This window comes from Sapajus apella, unplaced genomic scaffold (genome assembly GCF_009761245.1).
Source record: "Sapajus apella isolate SASKATOON/1434 unplaced genomic scaffold, GSC_monkey_1.0 scaffold101, whole genome shotgun sequence".
Classification (NCBI taxonomy): Eukaryota; Metazoa; Chordata; class Mammalia; order Primates; family Cebidae; genus Sapajus; species Sapajus apella.
The window spans coordinates 6,741,705-6,763,524 of record NW_022437041.1 but is presented as its reverse complement, the minus strand read 5'-3'; the positions used below and the strand labels follow the sequence as shown (position 1 = coordinate 6,763,524).

At 39.6% G+C, this 21,820-nt stretch overlaps 1 protein-coding gene and 1 non-coding gene across 3 annotated transcripts in view; both read right to left on the bottom strand.

The window, feature by feature from the left end:
• PLD1 (phospholipase D1) overlaps positions 1 to 21,463 on the bottom strand; it is a 165,356-nt gene extending 143,893 nt beyond the window's left edge. For both annotated transcript variants that reach the window (XM_032258298.1, XM_032258299.1), the window contains exon 1: positions 20,500 to 21,463. The gene's annotated coding sequence lies outside the window, so the exon portion shown is untranslated. The remainder of the gene's footprint in view (positions 1 to 20,499) is intronic.
• LOC116536541 lies at positions 17,917 to 18,021 on the bottom strand. The gene has a single exon (XR_004262693.1). It is a non-coding gene; the product is annotated as a U6 spliceosomal RNA (small nuclear RNA).
• Positions 21,464 to 21,820: the final 357 nt, after the last annotated feature.

The following is a 21,820-nucleotide window of genomic DNA, read 5'->3' as shown; positions in this document are numbered from 1 at the left end:
AAAAAATTTTTTTAAATGAACAGAGCCTCAGTATTGTATGTGATAATATTTTAAAAATCTAACAAGCATGTAATTTGAATCCCAGAAGGATAGAGAGAAAAATGGGGTAGAAAAAGAAACATTTGAAGAAATAATGATTTTAAAAATCATTAAATTTGATGAAAGAAATAAATTTGCAGGTTGAAGAAGTTCAGTGAATCCCAAGCAAGGATTAAATACAAAGAAAATTACACCTAGGTACATTAAAGTCAAGCTACTGTCATGTAAAGAAAAAAGAAAATTTTGAAAGCAGCTAGAGAAAAATAACTTGTGTTCAGGAGAACCAGACTAATGACTATGAACTTCTCATCAGAAATGAATGGAGGCCATAAGACTGAAATAACATCCTAAAGCTCCATAAATGTGGTACTGAATGAGTAAATACAGGCTGTTTTTCCTCAAGGGATTTGAATGAGTAAATAAAGGTTGTTTTTCCTCAAAGGAAATCTACTAATTCAAAATCCCAAGAATTTCTCATAGAACCAATAAGTAGATAAGACTTGCCCTATCAGAAAGATCAATAATTATTACAAACCTGAAAAACTAAAATTGTACATTATTGGCACAGAAATAGACGAACCGGACCGAATAAGGACCCCCAAAACCTATTCAAATATGAGTTCTTGGCATATGACAAAAGTAGAATGAAAAAAATATTAGAGAAAAATGAAGTCTTTAATAAATGATGCTGAGACTATTGGCAATTCAGGGAAATATAAAATTAGTTCTCTAAATCAAACCTTGAATACAAGTAGTTTCCATATTATAGCCCCAAATGTGAACAACAAGTATTTTTAGGATTAAAGACCTAAACACGAACTACAAAAATTTTAACATTTGAAATAAAATATAGAAGAATGTTCTAAAGACCTTAGAGTCGGGAAGGAATAAAAAGCACAAACCATAAAGGAAAAGCTTATAAATTCAACTAAAGTTTAAAACGCCCATTGAACAAACGGGAAAATTACACGCACGAAACAATCTTTTAAGAAGCCCAGATTGGTAGAAGACATAAGTAGTATGTTTACAGAACTCGTGTAAATACATAAGACAAATATAAAAAATACAAAGAACAAGGGCCAGGAGCACATACATACAGGCAACCCACAGGAGATCAATTCTAAATCGTCAATAAAACTTTAAACATGCTCAACCTGTCCAGTAATCGGGGAAGTGATGTTGAAACAAGGTACTATTTTACATTCATTAGATTGGTAAAATTTTTGCAAGCCTAAAATTACAATATATTCGTAAGGAAATGGAACTCTCATACACTGCTAGTAGGGGTGTGAATTAAAGTAACCTTTTAGAAAGTAATTTCATGATATCTATATCACAATATCTAGTAAACTTGAAGATGATAGAACCTACTACCCAGAAATTCTTCCCATAAGTATGTCTGTTAAAATACACCCCAATGGTATAAGAAGACATATATTCAAATGGGCACTAAAGCATTACTCACAATAAAGAAAATTAGGCAACGGAAAATATCCACCTATCAGAGAATAGGCAAATGAACGTTTTAAATGAAATGCTATACAGCAGAGAAAATGAGTGCATTAGAACTACATATATCAACATGAATAAATGTCAAATCAAAGTTTGGTGGGGAAAAGCCAGCTTACAGCTTTTGTTTAGGATTTCAAAACAGAACAATCCTGTATGTTGTCTGTGGATCAATATGTATAGAAGTATGACATAAAAACTAACTGAGGAAATGATGCACAGTAACTTTAGAAGCGTGGTAACCTTTAGCAAGAGAGGAGGGGAAAGAACGCAGTTAGCAAGGAGTACAAAAGGGACTCAGTGCATTTTTATTTCTGTGGTCTCTGTCATACAAATCTGGCTTTTTTTTTTTTTTTTTTTTTTTTTTGGCTAAACCAGAGCTATCTATTTGCAGCTCTTTCCCTCTTGCTGAGCTGTAAGCTCCCTGAGAATGCAGAATGATAATAAATGAAACTTGTGCCCAGACTTCCCAGTTACACCTCCATGGCAAACGTTAATCTGTGATCACAGCCTACTTTCTCTGAGCCTACATACACCTCCTAGTTCTTCTTACCCCACACTTCAGAGGCTTTCAGATCTTGCCATCCCTGAAAGAAGTCAAATCTGATCTCTCTCATATCTTTAGTACTTGTTGAGAAGAAATGAATTAAATGAGGGAAGTGAATTACATAACCAGTGGGCAGTATTTTACTACGTGTGTGTACGTGTCTTAGAAAGAACAGAAATTAATGCAATTCAATTCAATTCAAAACCTGTTTGGCGCACATATTTGGTGGCAGACACTGAATAAGAACTGAGGATACAATTTTTAGGCTGAGGAAATCAATGGATGATACAAAACTGGGTCTGTAATACCTGGCACACATGATGATGTAGGCATTCATTTAGTCCAACCTCTTCAATGCACTGAGAAGACAAAGGCTCAGAATCATACAAAGGATTGGTGAGACGAGAACTCACATGTCTGTTGCATCCTGCTTGCCCATACAAGTCTGTTTCAGGGGCAGATTCTTTCCTTATAATGCAGCTTTGAAGCACGTCCGAAATGTGTAAGAAAGATAAGTAGACAGACAGGATAAACTGCTTTTGTCTGCGCTGCAGCCAGATTCTGCTCAGTGGGTGTGGACGGGCTGCCAGCCTCACTGGGAAAAAACTAGTTTGATCTTTGTTCAAGAAACCGCTGCTCCTATGCATAGTGCTAAGGAACAGCGATATTCTCGGGACAGCTGGCTCCTGCGACATTCTCAAGGTCAGAAGCAAACAGGTTGCATTAATACTAACAAGAAATGGCAAGTTAAAAAGCAGGCTGCCAAACTTTGATGAACTGGAAAGGGAGTCAGTGTGCACCAGCCAGATGGATATGCCACCCTGCTTTCCAGTCCAGCTGCTCTGCAGGGCTTCTTAAGCAGCTTCTCAGGATGACAGTTCACTCAATGGCTATTTATTGAACACCTACTATGTGCTGAGCACCATGCTAGGCACTGAAATATAAAATAACCTCATGCATTTCACTTTACATGACAAGGGAGGCTTTAAGGACAGAATCTCTCAATGTCCCTCACCTTATTTGTGATTTTGACTCCTTTCCCACCAAAACATTGGAAGAGAGCCTCTCCTCTGCCTCTCCTGTTTCCCACCTTTGCTTGTTTCCAGCCTTCTCTCATTATTTCACCAATAAACTCCCTTATCAACTTCTCCTGATCCTGTGGCTTTCCCCTATTACCACTTAAAACATTCTCAAGTATCTCAATTACACATATGTTCCCTTCTGTCGCTTCTCTCTTGCTGTGACTCATAGTCGCGGTTTTTGTATTAGGTTTCCCTGCTCAGCTGAACATGCTCCACGCTCTGCAGCCTCAGCCTTGCAATATGCTGCTCCCTCTGCAGCTTTGCCTTCCTTCAACCCCTTCTTTGCCTGATTGATTCCTATCATCCCTTGGGACTCGTATCAGGTGACATCTCCTCCAGCAAGCCTCTCCTGATAGCCCAGTCTCGTTTAGATGCCTTCGCTCTCAGTGTTTCTATGGATCCAAGTGAGTCCACTGAGTACCTTCCTTTCCAGTTGGCCTCTGACTCTTCTGGAAGACTGAGTTTCCTGAAGTGAGAGGCTATCTCTAACTCCTGAGTCACTGGTGTCTATTGGGTTCTCTGTCACTGTTTCTGAATGGATCAAATGGGAATGAATGAATATGAATAAGACTTAGAACTGCTCACAGTTTGGGCAGCATAGAGAACATGTGCATAACACTTTCTGGATTACAAAGCATTCCATACACATATTTTAATTTTCCTAATAATCCTACAGGGGAAACTATTATTTTTAACCTTCTTTTCATTGAAGAAGCAATAACTCAAAATGATTAAGGTCTCAGACTCAGTCCTGACCTCAACTTCATGCTTCCTGATTTTCCTTTTCCTATAAGTTACTGCCTCCATATTCAGATGGGTACAATCTCCATAAACTCTCCTCACCAAAATCTCATATCTGGAAACCAGTCTTCATGCCTTGTGTCTAACCAAGCTCCTTATTAGAATTGAAGATAAATCATTTTTGGTTAATTTTAACAAAAAAAAAGTAAAGCTAGAAAAGGAAATAATACAACCAGAACAATAGCGATAACACTTCCATTTTCCTCCAGTGTGATGGATGAACATAAATATTAGTGATATTATACCCTTCTTCCAAGCCAGTAAAACATCTCAAAGGTAGGGCTTATGATAAAATGACCAGAAATTTGCCTTGTGACTCACTCATTATTTAAAAAATGTCCATCCTATCTGGTGGGACAGCTGTGCGGGCGACTCTGATCCAAGGTCACCCTTGAGACTCAGCTACTACTGTCTCTCTGACAAGGTGTTAACTCGCCACCAGCTCCTTCTAGATCTCACACCCCTGTTCATCCAGCTGAGGGCATGTAGCCCATCTCTAACTCTTCGCTTGCCCAAAAATCCCTGTTTGTGTGTCCTTCTTTTGCAGTCATCTGGAAAAATTCAGTCCTGGGCCACATCAATTATCTGCCTCCTTAGCACTTACCTCAAGGCTGGAGAAAAAGCACTCAGCTACACAGACTGACATTTATGAGGCTTTCCACCCATGTTTCTCACCCCCTTTTCAAAGTCAACTTCCTAAGGAAGTTGTCTACTTGCTCCTTCTAGTTCATCTCTCCTCCCTCTTCAACTTGCTGCCACTGGTCTCCATTTCCACACTGCACCAAACAGCTGTCTCCAAAGTTCATAACCACCTGCATATTTCAGAATCTAAAGGACACTCCCCCATCTTACCTCAGCCTTTCTCTGGAAGAACCCTTGACTGCGTTCTTCTTGAGGGTCTCAGCTTCCATGTTCTCACTGAACTCCTCTAGTTTTCCTCCTCCCCCTCTGGCAACTGAGATGGAGTTTTCTCTGATGCTGTTCTTATGCTCAAAACTTACATGCTAATATTGTTCAGGGTCCTGGGATTATTCTTTCTCATTCTACACACCTCTCAGGGTGATCTCATCCACTCTAATGGTTAAAATACGTGCTGATGTTTCCTTTCCTCAAGGATATGACCATTGAGCACATTCCTTTCCCCTTGGCTCTGTCACTCCAAGAAGACTGGGAGCTCCCTGAAGACAGAGGCCATCTCTCTGTCACTAGCATCTACTGGGCCCTTAGTAACCGTTTCCCACTGTGTTCCTTGTCCTGATCCTCAGACCTATCTATCCAGCTGCCTAGGAACTTCCCCACTGTGTAATCCCATAGAGCATCTCAATAAGCTCAAAACAGAATCCAACATCTTTTAACCATAAAACATTCCCTTTTCCTATGTTTTCTTCCTGAAAAGAATTGGAAACGTCATCTACCCAGCTGCATAAACCAGAATCCTGGAACTCATCCTTAGCAATTATCTTTCTTAAATCTCTCGATGCAATCAGTTAATAAATCCAGCCAAATTCTAAATACCTCCCCCATCTGACCACCATATTTTATCTCCATAACCATGACAGGTTTGAAGAAACGAAAAAGGTGCAGTGTACCTGGACATAGAGCACAAGGGAGGTGACATTAAGGCATTTAGACTTTATCTCAACAGCCCCGTTCCCTAGAGTGGTTTTGATGCTGTGGCCCTGAGCTTAAAAGTCTTTAGTAAAAATAAGTCTGGGCTACCCCAAATATGACCTTGTAGGATATGTAATTTTATTTGGTTATTTTTTAATTACCCAGGTAAACTATGGTATTCTTTCACAAATATAAAAAGATACTCTGCTAAACAGAAAACCAGCTCCCTTTATAAAGGATTTCCAGATGAGTTCCATCTATGTAAAGTCCCTTAATGCGACCACCAGAATTCTGTCTGTCCCATTTAAGAAACAATGCAATATTTAAGGTGAACAAGGTAAACCGGATGTGTGTCAACAGTAAGGTTGATGGAAGGGGTAATGAAGAGCACACCAGGCTTAAGAACACATGGACACAGTTGATAGATTATTGATTCACCATTAAAATGGCATTAATGTAAACTGAACAAAAACATACGACGTAATCAGGATGTGCTTTAAGTTGGTAGCTTTTAAAAAGTCATTGTTACGGTACTTACATCTGCCCAAAACTATAAATAGTGGCAAAATTCATTAAAGAAATGTTAATACAGAGAACGCATACCCAGTAGAAAAAGAAAGGAAAAATGTGCTAGCAAAAAACTGCACAGACAATTCCATCAATATACTAAAAACCTTGAATTGTTCACTTTAAATGGGTGAATTTCATGGTTTATAAATTATATCCCAATAAAGATTTTTTAAAATCAGAATAGCATGGGAATAATAAGCAGAGTTGCAAAAATCAATCAATATCCAAAGAAAGAGGAGGTAATTTTCCTTGATCCCACAGCAGAAAAACCAGGGGAAAAAATGCATTTTTACATTTCTTATAACAAAAATAGACAAATTGCTTATACCTAAAATAAAAAGGGGAAAAGACGTTGTCAAAACAACTTAACGCAATCTATCAGCGTCTATATTGAATATTACTTCAATTCCACTGTTTCCTTCTGAAAACTCTGCTCAGTGAGATAATTATGTTTTCACAAACACAAAAATCGTACTGGGAAGTATTATTGCCTTTAAAAAACTACAAAAGTACATATCACAAAGAAAACTATCGTAAGTTCAGAAAAAGTGCAAGGCTCAATAACTAGAAAAAACAATTAGATAAAGAAAAGAGAAATTCTGGGTCAGTGATCATTTCCTTTTTTAGACGGGGTTCCATGGAAATGCACAAAACATGGACACAAAGCAGGAATACCCAGCTCCTCAAAGGCACACATGCACTCATGACAGGCAATTGTTGGAAAAGACGCAGGGTGCAAATTTTTCAGTCTCTATTAGAAAAACAAGTTAGCTCACGTAAAAACAGAGTCCTTTTGAAATCGCTTTAAAAGACAGATGCCAAAAGTGGAAGGCAAGTATATGCTCAGAATTTGATCCACCAGAATAAAAATTGATTATACCTGCCTTTGATATCATCCAGTTCTAGTTGCCCAGGAAATCAGTTGATAAAACAAAACAAAACAAAAACCTGCCCTTTAACTCCCATCCTCAGAAATACCTCGATCAAACACAGGCACCAAATGAATATCACCTGACCTTAAAAGTCAGCACGAGCTCAATTCACTATGATTCAGCACATGGGTTTTACCTAATTAAAGCTGGTCCGAAACCAGCTTTGTTATTGTATATCTACCCAATATAAGAAATAGCCAATGAGCATGCAGACAGAAAGGGCACTGGCCCTGGAGTCAAAAGTTTTAGATCTTACCTCAACTCTGGAACTTCCAAATAAACCAATTAAATCTCCCCTGAAATTAAAGAGTTGGCTTTTAATCTTTCCATCCCTACCTTAATATGCCAGGCATGTTCAATAAATGCTTCCTGGATTATTACAGTCACAGCTAATAGCAAGCACACATTAAGCATACGTATTATATTACTTAATCATCACGATGACCCTATAAAGTAAATTTTATATTATTTGTGTGTCACAACTTGAGCAACTGAGGTTTGGAGGACCGGTCTTATGTTCACAAGACTCAGCTGGTGGAGGGCAGAAAGACGACTGCACCGCCCAAGTTCTTAATCAATGTGCACTGCTGCCTCTCTGAACGTACCTGAACACTGGCCAAAGTAATCACAGTAATCAATGAACAAATGTTTCTCCTCCATTTAATGTCTGTTTTATTGCTCACCTTTCCCCGCCATCTGTCTCTCTGGGACTGTTGACAATAGAAACCCAGAGATCCTTGCTACTGAGAGTGTGGTCCATGGACTAGCCGCACAGGCATCACCCAGGAGCTTGCTGGAAATGCAGAACCTTGGTCACACTCCCGAAACAGAATCTGCATTTTAACAAGACATCCAAGAGAGTCATGTGCATATCAGCTTCCGAGACACTGATTTAGGCTAGCTCCAAAGTAATACACTTCCTTCATGACAGGAGGAAAGAATGTCCAAGAAGGAAAATATGACAGAAGTGTTGTGTCCAGAGAGGACAAAACCAACTGGCTATGGCTGCCCCAGGACCCTCCTTCTCCTGGATACTGGCATATGACATTCATAAAGGGCCTATGAAGATCCCCAGAGAAAATGACAGAAGCAATAACTGATCCTATAAGCAGTGTATCTAGCATTCTACTCTCCTCTGAAATTTCCAAACCTGTCTTTAGAAGCATGTATCATGTAGCCAATAAAAATACATTGAGACTTTGGCAAATACTGAATCACTCATCAAGCATAGTGGAGCTGCCCTGTGGATTGATAAAACTCAACATGTGTATGATAGGACCACCTTCCTTCACAATCCAGAAACCGCTTCTTATCAAGGTCACTTTCTCCTTTTAAATATTAACACAATTTTGTTTAGCACACATGCAACACTAAAGCTAACAAACGAACTAAAAATTGATCTAAATGAGTTTTTTCAGTAAGGTTTATGGTTTTCTTTTTAAGTGGCATGCCTTATTCAGGCAGAAGGTGGCCTGCATTTTTGGCTGAGAGGTGCGGGATAGGAGCTGTCCTCTCACGAGAGATTTGAGTGAAGCTGGACTGTGAGTTAGGATTTAAGGAAGCATCTGATGGAGTCCATTTTGCTCAATATTTCTTACCCGTTTAAACAGAGTTCTCGAACCCTGATAACTTCACCTATACAAGTTATGCAAATAATGAAAGGGGTTTCAGTAGAAGCCAAGATTGTATTTGACTTTTTTCTTTATTCTCATTTTAAAAATAAATTACACTTAATTTTTAAAGTTACATGATTTACAAATCTACACTTCCTAGAACTAAGAGAATGACACAGTATACAGGTAGAAATTCTGTCTTTTATTGAGTTTCATCCTTTTTGTGATTTCAAATCTACCAGGTGGGTTCTTTTCCTTAATGCCTTCAATTATACATTCTTCACACTTTCTGCTGTCACTTTCCCTGCCTTCATCTAGTGATAACAAGAATAATTAGAATGGATTTCTTGCTAATTAATCATCCAGGTATTAAAAAGTTTGCAAGACATCCCTCCTCCAACCACCGTGGTTCTATAAAAAGAATAGCTTTTAATCCTCAACACTCTTACTCTGCGACTGTCATGAGACATCCTCTAGTTTCAGAGATTTTCTATAAACTGCCTAAAATCACTCAGGATTTCACAATGAAGGCAAAGGAAAGAAGTGAGCATGCTGACAGTCAGAGGATGAGAGGGCAGCAGAGTAAAGTCTGGGGCATCGCAGCCCCAAAGTGTCGCTCAAGGCGGAATCCCGGGGCCTCTGCAACCTGGAGGCACTTGTTGATTACTAAGGGAGCCCTGGCAGGGTAATTCACCAGCCTGAGTCAGCCCCAGTGATGGGGGCTTAACGGACTTGACGAACTCCAGGAGAGCATCAAATGCATGAGTTTTCCACAAGAGACCCAAGTTCCCAGCCCAAATGAGACCGGCAATGGACTGTATTAAAAACTAGTCACTATTGTGCTAAACCAACCTCTTGCTGGTGGCATTATTAATGGAGACACCGTTCTCAGGCAAAATGTAGTAGGATGCTTGAAGAGCAAGAGAAGCATTTGTACTTTTTGATCTGGTAATCACACTGTAAAAATATGGGAAAGGGGACATACACAAAGTTGTTCCTTGCTAAAAAAAATTGAATAAGATAAATGTATACACCCTCATTTAAGTTTAGGGTTGCAGTTGCCTGGACTAGCAGCTATTCTTGTGAGAAAGCCCTGGGAATTTTGGATCAGCCAATTTCACAAGAGGGCTGCTTGGGAAGGAGCAGAGCAAGGGGTAGGAACACACTTAGAGTCAGGCAAAGCAGGGTCTGGATGCCCCCTTCTACAGACCATGGCAAGTTACTAACTTTCTAATACATCAAGCCATCCAACAGTTAAAAGGCCTTTGAAAATGCAAAGCTTCCTAAAAGGGGGAGATTCTCCATCAGCCCGAGTTCCCCAGAGCCAGCGCTTTCCAGAGGAGCTTTCTTCTTGGTCTCAGAAAACGCACCCCAGCATCGTCCTCAACTTCATAATTCCACATCAGCCTCTTCCTCCTTCACACCTAGGCCAGACCTCCACCAGGGCAAAACCAGCAAAAAGCAAAAAGCAGAAGATGGTTTCACTGGGGTGTCTGGTGCTGTAACCATGCACAACGGAGGCAGACTCAAGTTGGATGGAGAAGCCTGGCAAATTCAAACCCAGGTGTCAAGAAGCGGTGTTTCCTAGGATCTACAGAGTGGGAAAGTATTAAGTCTAGTGCTCCCAGTAGGCACGTGGTAAGTCCTGAGACTCCCAGACAAAACAACCAGCGCCTGGGCTCATTCTGTGTAGGATGTTCCAGCTGGACCCATAATTAATCCATTTAAGATATGGACCAGTTTTTTCAATTACAACAAACCCTAAGATCCACTTTCTTTCCTTTAAATATAGGCCAGTCCCTTTGTTTCCCCAGTTAACACACTTTTTTTCTTTTTTTTTTCTTTTTGAGATGGAATTTTGCTCTTGTTGCCCAGGCTGGAGTACAACAGCGTGATCTTGGCTTCCTGCAACCTTCACCTCCCAGGTTCAAGTGATTCTCCTGTCTCAGCCTCCCAAGTAGCTGGGATTACAGGCACCAACCACCAGGCCTGGATAATTTTTTTGTATTTTTAGTAGAGACAGGGTTTCTCCATGTTGGTCAGGTCAGTCTCGAACTCCCGACCTCAGGTGATCCACTCGCCTCAGCCTCCCAAAGTGCTGGGATTACAGGTGTGAGCCACCGTGCCTGGCCACTTTTTCTTAAATTAACCCTCTATCCACAAATTAAGAAACAATCTCTACACATACTCCATGAAAACTGCAAAGGTCTCTGATTAAAACAGAAACATAACTTTGGACTGTATCTTCTTATCAGCATTCATTTGAACACCGGTATCAAGTTTACTGTGAACTTTGTCATTCAACCATATGTAAAATGTCACAATGTTAGATATAGGCCAATGTTATCTACATTTCTCTGAGCAAAGGTGGTGGGTATCAACCCTGTCCAACAGACAAACACCTTACTTACATCAGGATGTTAGTGGACACTTTTACCAAGTGAAAATGAATGGTGCAGTAACCAAGTGAAAAGGCTTCACAGTCATTCCCTAGATGACGCTACTTTTGGTCTAGGAGAAGCCACAGGCTTTTTGGTTATCTTCTTCAGCCCTCAGTTAATCAAGGGTTGCCCACATATTTCATATCCAAAAACATTTCTTAGAGTTGCAACCTCTCTAAAACCAGATATAGTTAGGTGTCCACATGAAGTAAGATCAAGTTCTCTTCCACTGTATTGAGAAGTTACTAAGTGTCAGGGGCTAGGATGGGGTTTAGAACAGAAAGATAAACAGAGCTCTCCCTCAGGGGCTCACAGGCCAGGGGAGGACACAGTGAATTCTCACGTGCGAACAGAGTGTAGCGGGAACCCAGAGGAGGGGCTACTCAACATCTGGGCATTGGGGAGGTTGCCGCTGGTAAAGCTCCCTGGACAGGAATCTTGAAAACCACTTCGGAGTTCATGTGAGTGGAAAGCCCATTCCAGGAAAGAGGAAGGGGTATGGTGGGTTGGACTGTCACCTACGGAACAGTATATGCATCTCTGGATGTCTGAGCAAGAAAGCGAGGTAGGTGAATGCCATGATAATTGTTTTCAGATATCTGAAGGACTATCTGATTACGCATTTGGCTTTCCATGTAGAAGATACTATAAGACTCGGGTGGGTGAAGGGGCGGCTACAAGAGTGTTAAATTTCAGTTTAACATGTGTGAGAACATTCTGTAAAACAGAACTATTAACAGGAAAACTGGTAAGTAAGCAATTTTACATCCTGATTATATAGATTTTGAGTCATTTGGGATTCTAATTCTAGCTTAACTCCTAGTAAATGCTTAAGATACATAAAAATAATAGCTATTCCTATTGTGAGATGGTGAACTCACTCTCGCACTCTGAGTTCCATCACCATACCACGCCAAGTGTCATCTACGGCAAAGTCTCGTGCACCAGTGTGAGTGTACGCTAGAAACCATCGAAGGCTCTTCTCAGCCTGGGACTCTCATTGGTTGTCTCTGCTCATTTATGATTTGGCATTATTCCCTCAACTCACAAGGAAAGATGCTGAAAGAAGGGTTTATTAAAAACCTGCCATAGACCAGGCATGGTGGCTCACACCTGTAGTCCTAGCTACTTGAGAGGCTGAGGTAGGAGGACAGTTTGAGCCCAGGAGGTCAAGGCTGTGGTGAAGTTTGATGACACTGCTGCACTCCAGCCTGGGCAATAGAGCAAGACTCTGTCTCTAAAACAGAAGAGAGGAGAGGAGAGGGAAGAGGGAAGGGAGAGAAAAGAAAAGAGAACCTGCTGTATACGTGTTGGCTATCATTACTATTGTTATTTCCTCTGATATTATCTTTCTACTAACACAATTATTCCTGATCCCTGATTTTAATGTTTTATTCTTGTATGAATGTGTATATGTTTAATGTTATGCGAAGACTCCTGCAAGCCAATTCAAATAATTAGTATAGCATAAAGTCATAAAAATAGAATAAAATAACATTCTACAGCTTATTCTATTTATTTTTTCCTTTTTTTTTTTTTTTGAGATAGAGTCTCACTCCGTCTCTATGCTGATGAAGTTGACAGGTCTTCCTAGGAAGCAGTAATCAGCCTAACACCTCTTTCTCAAACATCATTAGGTAAGTGCTGAATGGCATTAGCTTTTAGTTTTTACCCACCTAGGAGAAATGGAAATGTAATTTCATTTCCCATTACTAAAATGAGTGATCAAAGCTCACTGTAGCCTTGAGCTCCTAGGTTCAAGCAATCCTGCCACCTCGGCTTCCCAAGTAGCTGGGACAATAGTCACATGCCACCACATCCAGCTCATTTTATTTATGTTTAAGATGGAGTTTCTCTATGTTCCCAGGGAGGACTGAAACTCCTGGGCGCAAGTGATCCTCTTGCCTAGGCTCCCAAAGTGCTGAGATTACAGGCCTGAGCCACTGCACCTGGTCTGCAGTTTATTTTCAATGACACATCATAATTGCTAATATTCATTTAACACTTATAATCTATCGAGCATTATGATAAGCTTTTTCTATACATTATTTCATTTAATTCTTGCAAGAACCCTCTAAGATAAGTAATATTATTATCCGAATTTTATAGATAAGGAAGTTGAGTCTTAGAGAAGTCAAGTAATTCGCTCAAAGTCACAGCTAATAAGCAATGGTCTCACCCAGAAATTTTGCAACGTGGCCTACAACAGACACATTAATGAGGATGTGCGTTTATTTAACTTTGAAAAGTTAAAGAGTTAGACACTCCAGAGGCCAAAAACAAGTCATTTAATCTAATAAAATAATTGACAGCACTGATAGAGTTCATTTGGTTTTCATCTCATACTCAGGACACTGCAGGGAAGATGAGGCCTGCAGAGTAACCAGGTCATGTTTGCCTACGTGGTCTTTGAAAATCAAATCAAAATGTTCAGGATTTTCATATATTGTATGATTCCATTCATATGAGATGTTCAAATAGTGAAAAGAGAAGGAAGGGGGAGGGGGAGGCGGAGGGGGAGGGGGAAAGGAGGGGAGAGTGAGGGGAGGGGAGGGGAGGGGAGAGGGAGGGGGGGGGGGGGGAGGGGAGGGGAGGGGAGAGGAGAGGAGACAGGAGAAAGGAAGAAAGTAGAATAATAGGTGCCTGGAGCTAGGTGAGGAAAAGAGGGAGGTAGGGAGGATGGGTACAAAGTTTCTTTTTGGAGTGATGAAAACATTCAAAAAATGGACTATACTTATGGTCACACAACTCTGTAGATATCTGAAAAACCAATGAATCGTATAGTTTAAAGCGCTTAACTTTATGATCTGTAAATTATACAGTATCAATAAAGCTGTTAAAAAAATGATTCCCGGGGCTCAGTATCAAGTGTTCTCTAGTCACCTCATGTGGCTCGTGTCTGCCAGAGCAAACACAGAAACCAGATGTGTGTAAAGTAAGCTTGTACCTAAGAACGAAATGTTCCAGTAACAATGGTGAGAATAATGAGCATGCTGGTGAAGCTGGTAGGTCTTCCGCAGGAGGAGTAATCAGCCTACCGCCTCTTTCTCAATCATTAAGTAAGTGCTGAATGTGTTAGCTTTTTCTTTTTACCAACCTAGGATAAATGGAAATATAGTTTCATTCATCATTACTAAAGTGTGTGAAAATGAGCAGAATATTATAAAGAGTAGCAAAGGGGGAGTCAAAGGACCCCAAAAGCCTCCATTCGAATCTACTACAACTTTGTTGCCTTGAGGACACAATCATTCTGGGCTTCAGTGACTTGATCTATCAAATGAGGAAAGGGAAGAATGAAGTCAGCTACTCTAAGGTTTTCTTCTGTCTTCAGCATTCCAGTGAAATCGTCCCTACTAAGGACTGCCTTAGTATGCTGATGTGTCTCTTTCATCACATCACCAACTGCGTTTAGACCAAAGAATTATTATCCGGACATCTAGATATATTGAAAATCCCTCAAAGAATCTTTCCTGGACTGATGTTTCAAGTATTTCAGTGAACTTCTTCCATATCCTTTATTAACTAAACTATCAACTCTATAATTTAATTAATTATAAAACCTAATTAAAATTATAAGCCTGACACAGAAAAGTCAAAAAGGTATGTTTCCTAACATGATGTATAAGGGCAGCAATATAATTGTTCTCCAAAGTAAAATGATCCTGTCCCTCATAAAAGTTTATTTCGCCTCAACTCTAACCTGTCACATTTCACCTCAACTCTAACCTGTCACTTCTAATTTTTAATTCTTATTATAAAAATAAAATCTTATTTAAGAAAACCTTAAATATGTAAAAATTTGAGAAAACTGAAATCAGTCTTAGAGCTATTACCTTCAATAGATTAAGAGTAATGTTAGTCTATTTCCACTATTAAATGTTGGTATATTCTCATTTTTTTCTCCATGAAGTTTTTCCCTTTTTTAAATGAATATAAAGTAATCATGTTTAAAAATACCAATATGCAGAAAAGTGTGTAAGAAGAAAATATAAATCATCAGAAATCCCACCTTCAAACTAACCCCTAAATCCCTGTTAAGGTGATCACCCTTTCTGTTGTCTCTGTAAGCAAAACACACACACATAGAGAGGTCTATTTTAAACACATTCAGATGTGTGATGTATAGATAGTTTAATATCCAGGATTTTAACTTAAAGATCTGTCATCACCATTTCCTCCTATGACAATTTTCCATAAATAAAATTGTAATGATCTACCATGCAATTTTCTTCTGCTACTCTCTGTTTTTATTCTTTGCAGCTTTTCATGGTAATAAATAATCCTTCAGTTAACATTTTTATACTTAAAGCTTTACGCTCCTATCTAAAAAATTTAAATCGATTGACTTTTTCCTTTTGTGATTGCCTCTATTGATTTTGGGAAGAGAAAGTGCTTAGCCATTCGAAGATCAGAAGTTCTATTGTCTGGTTTCTTTTAAGTTAGCTCCTTAATTTGTCTGGGCTGTATTGTTCTATATTGCTAAAGGTTCCAAAGTTATTCATCACATGTTTAAATTTTAGCCAAATTGGGTAGAAGTTGTTTGCTCAATATTTTCAAATGCATATTTATGTCTTTTAAAAAAATACATGTCTCATAATCTTGGTTATCCATTAAGCTTAAGAAAACCTTCAAGACTGACAAAATAACCACAGCTTTGATTCCTAGCAGGAAGTCAGAGTGGGCAGAAATAAAGAGGACACTCATACAGGCCAAATTAAAGCTAAACAATCAGAACGTCCAAGTTCCTAGCTTTAGTAGTTTTACTACTTTAGCCTTAAAAAGTCTCTAAAATCCCAAGAGTAGTTTAAGTAGTTAAAATACAGTATTCAATGCAGAGGGCTGTTCTCCATGTCGACTGGTCTCATTGATGGACCATGCACAATCTCTGTATCCTGCCATCGGTCACCAGGTCCTTGCCACTGGTCATGAGCAGAGTGAGTGAGAAGGCAGAGCACAAGCTCACCCCAACCTAAGTAGAGAAAGGACACAAATGGCTTCCCTTGCTTGTTGACGAGGTCAACGGAGCATCTTCGAAAGGAAGAGCAGCACAGATGTCAATATCTCAATAATAAATACTGGATTATATTGGATGTAGTATAATCCGAAATGTATTGGATTATATGTTTTTCTTATAGTTTTGTAATAATGGATCATATTTTCCGTTTTTCCCCCTCCATAGCACTCTCTAACGCACAACACCGTCACGACTACTTACCAGTTGCTCTGACTTGGGTCAACCTAACTTTCTTGGATAGCTTCCTCAACTGTAAAACAGAGATAATAGAGAAAATCGACCACTTATGGTGTTGTGAGGATTAAGTAAAAGACTTAGAACAGGCCAGGCATGGTGGCTCATGCCTGTAATCCCAGCATTTTAGGAAGCCAAGGTGGGAAGTTAACTAAGACCACGAGTTTGAGGTTGCAGTGGGCAGTGATCATGCCACTGCACTCCAGCCTGGGTAACAGAATGAGACTCAAAGAAAAAAAAAAAAAAGGCTTAGAACAGTGATTGCACTGAGGAAATGTCTGTTGAGTGTTCATTATTATTATTATTATTATTACCACCATTCTGCCACTTCTGCCATGACTATTACTACCATCACCACCTCTCTACCCCAAAATGCCAGGTCAAGGTTAAATTGGGTCCTTCAGAAAGAAACAGGTAACTGGGGAGCTCTGTGGTCACATCAGCTCCAGGAGTATACTCTGTCCTCAGCTTTTGCAATCCCTCTGGGAAGGTAAGCACTTACTGACATTACTAAAATAGTGAATTTCCAGGGTGGGTGGCATCACCATCTCCCACGTTTTCTGATACATAACCATAAGACCTATGTGCACACAAGCACCTGGTTCTTGAGGAGGGCAAGAACCGGAAGGTAAGGCATGGAAAGGCAGGTGTGGCACTGTTCATTTTAGTCATTACGTGAAGCTGACAAGGCTATAAACTGCACATCAAAAGCCTACACTTCCCAAACCACGTGCTGCAAAGATTAAGACTATGTGTGATCACTCTGGAACAAGGAGTCATCTGGGGTGTGAAGGGAACTGGTCCATTTGTGAAAATCTATTGAGGTTCGCAGTCAGAACATTCATCTCTAATACCAGCGCTACTCCTAGTTCTTCAATTCCTTCCTCAGGGTTCTGGTCTTCTACTGCCATGCAACTTCCTAAACATTTGGGGCGTAGCCAATTCAAGTTTTAAAAGTTTGCCTAAGGATTTACCTCCAAGTTTGAAACTCAGATTAACTTTTTTTTTAATTTTACTTTAAGTTCCGGAGTACGTGTGTAGATCTTGCAGGACTGTTACATAGGTATACACGTGCCATGGTGGTTTGCTGCCTCCATTCCCCCGTCACCTACATTAGGTATTTCTCCTAATGTTATCCCTTCCCAGTCTCCCCACCCCCTACTCTTCTTCCCCTAGCCCCCTAACCCCCAACAGACCCCAGCGTGTGATGTTCCCCTCCCTGTGTCCACGTGTTCTCACTGTTCAACACCCATGAGTGAGAACACACGGTGTTTAGTTTTCTGCTCTTGTGTCAGTTTGCTGAGAATGATGGTTTCCAGATTCATCCCCATCCCTACAAAGGACATGAACTCATCCTTTTTATGGCTGTATAGTAGTCCATGGTGTATATGTGCCATATTTTCTTTATCCAGTCTATCTTGGATGGGCATTTGGGTTGGTTTCAAGTCTTTGCTATTGTAAATAGTGCCACAATGAACATATGTGTGCATGTGTCTTTATAATATATCGATTTATAATTCTTTAAAAATATGGAACACTTCACGAATTTGCATTCATCCTTGTGCAGGGGCATCCTAATCTTCTCTGTATCATTCCAATTTGAGTACATCTGCTGCCGAAGAGAGCACTCAGATTCATTTTATAAGATAAGAGGTATCACATGCTGCTGGGTCATAGCTAAGTTCATAAACCATAGGAGATGCGTGAGACATCTAAATCACTTTGAATATCAACAAGAAAGCATGCTGGATAAAAATTAATTAGCACAAAGCTCAGCTGAAGATTAGATGGATGTTATGAGATAAATGCCCATGTCTTACTAGCCAAAAGACCCAGATGTAACAAAATTAAGCCAGTCCAGCAGGATGAGAACAAAAATGCAATGTGTGTTCCAAACCTAGAACGAGGAATAATCGAAGTTTGCTTAGACACTTCATCTCAAATTTACAGATTTTGAACTTCTACTGAACAGTCCTTTTTTTTTTTTTTCCTCCCACATTTGGAGAAAACATTTTAATGTGTATACTCTCTGGAAAAACCCTAAAATCTGGTTTTCAGGGAGTTGCTTTGTTAGCCAATCCTTTGCCACATTATTTTTGTTTTTAATCAATGGTCTTTGCTTTGTTACTATCTCTAGATGAAAAGCTATGAAGCACTTGGGAACACAGAAACTGAGATCTCCAAGATACAAATGAGTTTTATGTAAGCTTTTAAAGACCTTATCTGCACCCAACAAACGCAAACAAGTAATCAATGAGTAAAGTGTCTGACTATTTCTCTCTAAAATCATCAGGCAGCTACAATCAGGTGGACAAATCTTTCCTTAAAATGTCAGTTAATACCATTTAATAATTAATAATTGCACAATAGCATGTATGTGCAGTAATAGCAAAGATGTGGCATATATACGCATATATATAAAACTAAGCAAAGTTTTAGTAATCTTTGCACTTCTGGGAAAGCTAAAATGACATAATAAACTTCCTCTTAAAGAAGATATCTGCAGAGGCAGGGGCAATAATACAGCTGTAAGGTTGTGTCTTCGGGGTATAAAATATAGTCAATTTTGTATAAATGGCACGCAGCCAAAACATTATAACTTCGACTTAGCACTCACAGAAAAGGTAGCCTTAAAGTTTACCATATCGCCTCAAAGAACTTTCTTAAGTAACTATTTCTGTCTCCCTTCTCCCTCATTTTTTTTTTAAGCAGAGAAGAACATGAAAGGATAGACCCTTTCTAATACACTGTATTTCCCAGTGGGGAAAAAAGGAGAATAAAATTGCAATAACAGAAGCATATTAGCATATTTTAAAACACTACTACATTACCCTGAAGTAAAGGATACTTAACATAAAAGCAAGAGAAACTATATTTCATAAAGTGTTGCAAATTTTAAAACACCAAATTGAACTACTCCTATAGAACAACGCCATGCCAGGTTGCTTTGGTGGCAAATTAACAGAGGCAGAACTGCTCTTTAGATCTTTAAGAAAATGAGATTAATAAAGACAATGTCTTCCTCTGTGCTTAATTATATTGACTTAATTTCTTAATTACTGTTAACGATACATTTATGTTCTACAAGTCACATTTCTATTTTATAGGTGTTCTTTAATCATAAGGTAATCTCATGTTCTGAAGAATCACTTGAAAATAAAAACAGCAAACTGAAGATGGGATTCAGTTGGGCTGAATCCACCTATACACTCTGCCTGAATCAATTCTTGTGCCAGTATCTTGCGCGGCATTCCAGAAAAGTGTCAGACTTTTCAAAGGGAAAATGGAAATGACATTCTGGTTCACCGTCACTCCAAGGAGTAGGCCCGAGGAAAAACCATGCATCAGACAAGCGCGCACAAGTGTGGCTTGGGAGGACACCGCCAGCCCGGGCACAACACCCCGCTGCTTAACGTTTAAAAAAATAACATCCACTGCGGATAAAATCACACTTATCCCTAGAAGATTTAGTGCGAGGTCACAAAGAAAGTAATGATAAGAAAGAAACAGGGCCGGACAATGTGGCTCATGCTTGTAATTCCAGCCCTTTGGGAGGGTGAGGCAGGCGAATTGCTTGAGCCCTGGAGTTGGAGACCAGCCTGGGCAACAAGGCAAAGTCCAGTCTCTATAAAAAAGTATAAATAAAAAATCAGCTGGGTGTGGTGGCATGCACCTGTAATCCCAGCTATTCGGGAGGCTGAGGTGGGAGGATCGCTTGAGCCCAGGGGGTTAAGACTACAGTGAGCCATGATCATTCAACTGCACTCCAGCCTTGGTGACAGAGCAACACCCTGTCTCAAAAAAACAAACAAACAAAAAAAAAAACAGTTGGGGGGGGACTGATATTTACTAACAAGACCTCTAGACTGCAAATCTAACACATATATTAGTATGTCATTTCCTCTTGGCTTCCAATTGTATTTAATATGGTGAAACAATGCATATATTACAAAGAGAAACATAACTGCCTATACCTCCGCAGGATAAACAAACTCACATTATTTTCTAAAAGAACACAGCAACCCCGTCTGTCCTACCATCACACCATGAGCTCAGAAAGAAAATCTGACACATGCAGCCGAAAGTGCAAAACGTTATTTACTAACCTGGTGCCCCTGTGAAAGTAGTTGCTCCATATCACTTTAAAGAAAGAATCCTTACTATCAAACCAATCTCCAAAGCCGCTGATAGCTGAGAGGGGGCAAAACTGGCTACCCTGAGAATCCAAATAAACAGGGAAAGCCTTCCAGTTCCCAAGTCCACTTTTGGCTGACTCCCCAAAGGCGACTTAAGTCATAGCCAAGCCCACAAAGCACTTTAGCCTATAAGCTTTAGTAATGACTTGAAACCACTCCCCATATGTTAAATAGACACTGGACTGCTGTGAGAAATTAAACCCACAGACAGAATGAGCTACAGCTTCACGCTGCACTTTTGTACTTGCTGCCCAAGAAAATTAAAGTGACTGACTGATTTTAAACAAGGGAATACAGTCTGCCCTCCATTAGGGCCATGAGATGACTTTTATGTTGTCCAAGTTGGGTGGGAGTTGTGGAACATATAGCAGTGTAATTTCACATTGCAGAAGCGGGACATTTGAAGTTATCATTCCTGATAATCAAATGTAGATACTATTACTATTTCCAGGTAACACTGAATAAGCTTAAAAACCTCATTGAACCCAAAGATTAATTTTAAATTCAATAGAAAAATTTGTCAAAGAATCTTCTAATTTCTGATTCTGACTTAGTGTCTGTAAATCTTAAAAACATTCATATAATTCAGTTGCACAACCTACATTTAGAACAGATTTATAAGCTACGACATGTCTTTTAACACGGATCTTTTAGTTGCCTTTTAAAATGGAACTTAATACCACTCACTATAATTTCAAAGTAAGAAGTTAAACTTATTTTTCATTCTAGTAAAATGTTGATCAATCTCTAAAAGCAGTTAAATCTTAAAGCAGTCAGTATGTTCTAGCATATTGCTTAAGAAAGAATAAGAATCTGGAGTCAGGCATGGTAGCTCACACCTGTAATCCCAGCACTTTGGGAGGCTGTGGCGGGTGGATCATGAGGTCAGGAAATCAAGACCATCCTGGCCAACACGGTGAATCCCCATCTCTACTAAAAATACAAAAAATTAGTTGGGCATGGTGGCGTGCACCTGTAGTCCCAGCTACCTGGGAGGCTGAGGCTGGGGAATTGCTTGAACCAGGGAGGCAGAGTTGCAGTGAGCAGAGATCAAGCCACTGCACTCCAGCCTGGGCAACAAGACTGAGACTCTGTCTCAAAAAAAAAAAAAAAAAAAAAAAAAAAAGAATCTATGCTTAGCTTTTTACACAATGTGTTCACCGTATATATTTTCCCCTAGTTTTCAACTCCAAGAACAGTTTTAATTCTAACGGCTTGTTGCCATGATTTG